Source organism: Octodon degus, unplaced genomic scaffold (genome assembly GCF_000260255.1).
Source record: "Octodon degus isolate 3935 unplaced genomic scaffold, OctDeg1.0 scaffold00211, whole genome shotgun sequence".
In the NCBI taxonomy this organism is placed as follows: domain Eukaryota; kingdom Metazoa; phylum Chordata; class Mammalia; order Rodentia; family Octodontidae; genus Octodon; species Octodon degus.
The window spans coordinates 2472692-2479372 of record NW_004524787.1 but is presented as its reverse complement, the minus strand read 5'-3'; the positions used below and the strand labels follow the sequence as shown (position 1 = coordinate 2479372).

General features: G+C 33.6%; 1 pseudogene; it reads right to left on the bottom strand.

The window, feature by feature from the left end:
* Positions 1–6681, bottom strand: part of LOC101568379 — a 45266-nt pseudogene that overhangs the window by 32910 nt on the left and 5675 nt on the right.

Here is a 6681-nt window from a genome sequence, read left to right as displayed (position 1 = left end):
GCGGAAGACCCAATACTATTATGGGCTACTGGACTCTTTTAGAATATTTTGCTGAGTTTACACACCTATAATATTCGAATAATGGAACTTAAGAAAAAAGGGTATACAGACGATTGTATCTGTGTATTCAAAGTGGTTTGGATAGATATATAGTTACATTTTCTTAATGAATAGAATGATTTATTCTAATGGTGTTTGTAAATAGGATATCAAGTCCGCATTTTATACAGCAACTAACCACTAGGAAGAATGTATGCAGTGTGTTAATTATTGAAACTGTCCTACCGATTTGATTTCCAACTGTCTCATTGCTATTTGTTTATCAATAATATTATGGGAAAAAAATAAAAAAAATAAAACAATTAAAAAATAAAAATTTCAAAAAAAAGACAGTTTACTAGTTCAGATGCCCATGTTTGAATTCAGTATTTAAATTTAGGAGAGTGTGAATGTTTTTGAGTTTATTATTTATTGTAAATATTATTCCTGAGTTGATGGAACAGCTGGCAAAGTTATCATTCCACTCTGTGGGTTGTCTTTTCACTCTGGTGTCGAAGCTGCATACCATTATCTCCCAGTAGTTGATTATTTGTAAAATTTCTGGTGCCACTGGAGCTTTGTTCATAAATTCGCTGCCTACTCCCACACGTTCAAGATTTCTATTCTTGCTTCCAGCAGATTTAGATTTTCTGTTTTAATGTTTAGATCTGTGACCAATTTCAATTTTTGTTGAGTGCATGGTGAAGGACCTAGGTACAGGTTTAGTATTTGGGGTGAAAAAAAGCCAGTTTTACCAGCATTACTTATTAAAAAGACTATTATTCTTCCAGTGGAGGTATTTGGTCCACTAACCAAAGATCAGTTGATAGGGTATGTTTGGAATTCTTTTTGCATCTTCTAATCTATTTAATTTACCAACAAGTCTGGTTTGTTGTGTTTTGTTTTGACAGTGACACACTATTTTTTTCACAGTATCTCTGTAGTATAATTTTAAGTCAGGGATTGTGATGACTTCTGTCTTGCCTTTATTATACACTTATGTATATGTATAAGATCACTTGGATAATTGTACTGCTAATTTCTTCTGGTCTATTGAAAGGAGCTGTTAATGCTTAAATCATTTCTCCTTTTTAATTTCATATAACTTTTTATTTTTTGACAAATTTGCATGCTTATATTTGGTAATCTACATTAATTTGAAGACAACATTATGGAGCATGACAACCATTGTTGAATGCCTATCATTTTTGTTTAGTGAAATTCTATCTTTCCTAATGTTTTTTTAAAAGTATTTTTTATTCACTTAAAAAAGTGAAACCAATAGAGCTAAGAAAAGATGAAATAAAAGCACCAAGTAAAGTCAAGGTGTAAGCATAAAAATTACAGGAAAAGAAAAATATAGGAATCATCAATAGAAAAATAATAAAATGATAAGAAATAATAAGCACACTTTAACAATATCACTTAACATTCATGGCTGCAACTCTCCAATTAAAAGATACAGATTAGCAGATTAATAAAAAAATTCATATCTCTGTTGCATTCATGAACTCATCTCATCCAAAGTCATTTTTATAGACCAAAGAAGGATGAAAAACACTATATTGTTTTACAGTCTTACATTCCCACCAGCAAGGTAGAAGGATTACATTTTCAAAGCAAGCTTGCCATTGGCCAAACAATGGCCATGACTCATTCACATGGCTGACACTGACAAAGGATCTACAAACTGTGGTACAGGGTTTCAGGATAAATCCTGAGGAGATTTGTTTGACCGTGACAAATACAAAAGTTACATTTCTTGTTATATAGGTCTTACTTTATCTTTGTCTTAGCCATCCAGTAGAAAAGTATGAAAACAAAGTATAAAAAGTAAATTCTTATTAGCATGCTGAGCTGTAAAAGGCTCAAGTCAACAACTTCTGACATTGCCAGTGCTATGGAAAACTCTCTACTATTATAGACTATTGTACCATATATTGGAATATTTTGTTGAATTTATGCACCTACAATATTTAAATGACAATGAAATACCCTTCTCTGACAGAACTAAGCAAAAAAAAGGGGGGATACAAATGAAGGACCATTTTGTATCTGTATATTAAAAATAGTTAGGATGGATATACAGCTACTTTCTCTTAATTCAGTGAGAAGAAAGATTTGTACTAATAGTGTTTGGACAGGATATCAGGTCTGTATCTTGTACTATGAATAATGATTAAGAAGACAACAATATGCAATGTATTAATTATTGAAACTGTGCTACTAATCAATTTTGAAACTGTCTCATTGCTATTTGTTTCTCAATAAAATTATTTTAAAAAGCAAGCTTGCTGTTACTGGGTTTTTTATTTCATTGTTATGTATTTACTACAGGGGCTACAGGGTCTCACTATACAAATCAGACTTGCAGTGATCCTTCTTGTTTTTTAGCCTCCAAAGCTTTTCCAATTAATCTGAATTTGAGTTTACTTAAGCTTCAATTTTTGCCTTAACTTATGACAGATTTTAGTAAATTGAACAGCTCTTTCCCTAGTCTTTAAGACATTTTCCACCGTACTAAAATTTAGATGTATTTGTTTAAAAGTTTACACGTATGATTATAGATCTAACAGTCAAGGCTCTGAGTGGAAAAAAATAAATGTTTAAATTTTTTTCTCACTGAGAACAAAAATGCCAGTGATCTAATAATCTGTAATAAAATTTTCTCATTTTTCTTCTTAAGAAATAGAGGTTGCAGAAGAAAGAAGCAGCCAACAATTCAAAGCAAACATATATTTTGACAAATATTTTGCAAAATGGTTTACTGTGAACCAAGTACTATTAACCAAAATGAGAAATTTAAAGCCAAGCAAGAAGCACACCAACATTACACAGGTGGCTACATGGTCAGAAGGCACAGAAAGCTCTTGCTCACTCTTGTCACTAATCTAGAAAAGGGCAAACAGCAGCTATAGATATTATTCTGGCCAAATTTACTTCAGACAATCTAAAATACATTTGCATAAAATTAATGTTCCATTTCCATTTATACCGATATATTTGTATCACAATAAAATTGTTGTAACTAAGATATTTTAGGGAGCCATTACATTGCCCAATTGCTTTCTATTCCTGGGCTAATTAGAACAGAACTCTTTGAACACACCCCAATATCTGTAGCCACTTAACAGTGTCCAAATCCAAACATTTCTGTTAGATAAACAGTTTCAGTACCTTCACCTGTATATTGGCTCATACTGATTGAAAGCCCAAAATGACTGACATAAATTCCCAGATATTTTCATATGAATCCCAATAACAAAGGAAAAAAGGATGAGTTCTGTGTCCCTATAGGATATATATATATATATATATATATATATATATATTTTTTATTTTAGGGAAGGGTCTACTGGTTGTTCGGCATCTCACTACTAGATCAGACTCTTGGTGATCTGACTGCTTACAGCCTCCTAAGAGCTGGAATTACAGGAATGCACCACCATGCTCAGTCTCAATTGCCATCTCAGTGTGCTCCAGGGGCAGGGCTGGCATGGCAAGCCTGGGGATCAAACCCCTGGCCCCTGCTCCTGTTTGTAGGTGCTTTAATCCACTGAGCTATATGGCCAGCCCCAGTCGCATATATTTAATCCCATAACTAAATAATGTTTTAGAGGATATTCTTCTGACCCGAAGTGAGAAGCTCCCTGAGCAAACTGAGTGTACCATTGGATCTTAAATGCAGAGCCCCTACCTTGATTATACCCTTATGGTAGAGAACATACAGCTCCACAGCCCTTTGATGAAAGAATCCTGGCCTCAAATTATGAAATTGGAATGCAGCTTCTACATGGTGTTGAAAATCTGGTACTCATCATATAATAAAAGTGGTTATAAAAAGAAAAAGTTAAACCAAAGAAAACTGAATCAAGTAAGTACTCCAAGCTGACAAAACAAATGCCTGGAAATTTTTATGTATCTGAATCTCTTCTCACATCAGCCAGTACCCCCAAATTACTTGCAATAGGTCCAAATGGCCACAAACAGTGAAGGCATTTACTTTACTCCAAATGACACCTCTAAGACTGAGTGACCATTAAATGCCCTCAAAATGCCCTGAGACACTGAAGGAGCTTCTCTCAACTAAAGGACACCATAGTTCAACCTAAGAGAACATCATAGGTATGAAAAAAGTAGTTACTTGGAGTGTACATTGCATTTGAAAACTATGTGGAACTCATCAGATCCCCAAATTACCTTGTTCTTTTTTTACCATGTAAACCAGTTAAAGTCATCTGATCCAATAAATGTAATATGAGGAAAAATTCCTGGGTACAAATGTGTCTTTGGTAGCTACTAGTTTGTCTTTTGAGTCCTGATCTTGGCTTCAGTTAACTACAAGTAGTCAGTCACTTTTCCCAAGAGCCTACCACCTAGTCAGTAGGAAATATGACAATGCATGCATCTCAAGAACTGTACTGAACTCCTGGCTGTTTATCCCAAAACTGTTACATGCCATTTAGGTCAATATGTTCAGATTTATTTCTTCCATAATGACCAAATTAAGGAACCCCATTTGTTTTGGGATAAAGGATTTATTAAAAGCTAGTTCTAAGAAGATTCTCAAGCAAATGTTATTTTACTTAAAAAACAAAACAAAGTAAAACAAACAAAAACTGGAGGGCTGACAAGATAGCTCAGCAGACTAATGCTCCTGCTTAGGCAAGCTTAGGAAATCACAGGGATCATGGTTTGATCCGGGCACCACATGCCTTGCCAGCCCCGCAACCAGGGTGGGTCAAGCTGGCCAGAGTCTAGGCATAGTGGTGAATGCCTGTAATCCCAGCACTAAGGAGTCTTGAAAGCAGAAGGATCATGAGTCTGAACTGTGTAGTGAGACTCTGCAATACTTAAATATATATCTGTATCTATATCTATATCTATATCTGAATCAATTTTCTTTCATGCTTGCTTTTAATGTGTATTCGAGTATTTGGACTTTAAAGCATCATTATCTTCTAGTTCTGAAATTATGTCCCCACATTGGTCTGTCATTCTGCCAATATTTTTATCATGATTTTAATTTCTTAGACTTCTGATTAAAACTATTTTGTGCACTCAAATTCTCTAGGGAATTAACCATTCATTTTTTGCTTTAGAAAGCTCACATAGCCTTCTGTTAGTGTCTTCTGAGTGTTCTATAACTAATCAAACAATGGTTATTTCCATTATTTGATTATATTTTCTATAGTACAACTGAGTATTGCTTTGAGCTGTTTTATAACCTCTTTCACTATGCTTTTGAGTAATTTAGGTTTGTGACACACTATTCTGCCTTTGGTGCCATCTGTATTGACTGGTGGATTTTCTGGTTTTGGAAGGTGCTTGTAGCCTTTTCTCCATGTTTTCATTTATTTGACATTTTATGAACTTTGTGGATGCTTATGCTCTAACTTCTTTGTTGATAGTCTGGAGACTTTTTTTAGTTTCTTTTCAAGGTTATACTTGAGGCCTGGTTAACTAATAGCCCCAATATTTGATCATGTTTTTATTTGGGGAAAGGAGGAAGCAATGTAGTTAGCTCAGCAATCAAGATTTCTGGCAATGTTCTCTAGAACTGTTAATGCTATAGAAGCATCTGAGTGTTCAGTTGCAGAGAAATAATGATTATTATGTGACCCTATTAAAATCAAGTGAAAAAGCTACAATAGCATTGCCTGAATTAAATTAACTACAAATATGTAATAACAACCAGTTATGTACCACCCTCATTTCTAGCAAATAAACCATTAATTATAATGTAAATATTAAGGCAATCTAAGTATTGATTTATAACTAATATGTGGTAAATGTAAGAGCTAGACCTCTGTAAATTGTACAAAAAATTCAGTAGTAATTTTAGAGTATTGACCATCAAAAGATTAACAAAGATTTATAGTTATACAATTAAATATTTAAGGTTTTGAAATGGGGAATGCAAAAAGGAAACTTTGAAACAGTAATCTCTATGGTATAACAAGAAGGAGAGAAAAGTGATACAAACAATCTTATTAGGAATAAGAAGGCTAATCTATAAACCTTGGTAAACATGGGATAAAACTGGCAGGAAATAAAAGATAAATATAAAGATAGTACAAAATTGTATTAAAACAGAAAAAGATTACAAGTAATTTCACTTAACAATGTAATATTAATTTCACAGTATTTGTTGTAATACATAGTGTTGTCTTCCAACCAGTTATTCATATTACCAGATACGTGCATGTAAAACTGGAAGAAGAAATAAGTGTGTCAGAAGTTAAGAAGTGAAAAAGTACAGATAATTGAAAAATGGAGATAAAACAAATTACCTGCTCTTTTCCATAGACCAGAAGAAATGCACTCTATAATTGTCCAAAATATCCTGCTTACACACATAGATACATCTCTTTTTCCCACTCCCTCTCCTATCCTTCTCTTCAAATCAGTAACTCTTTCCTTGAATAAGTTCATTTTCTTTTTCCAGTATCTATTGTACTCTTCATATTTCATTTTCTTTCTTAGGTTCTCACACTAAGAAGAAAATATGATATTTTAACATGTGGTTCTGACTTGTTTCAGTTAAGTATATGTTCTCCAGGGGCCAGGGAGATGGCTCAGTAGAATAAGCGCTTCCCCAGCAAGTGTAAGAGCCTGAGTCCAATCACTAGTTCCACAAAT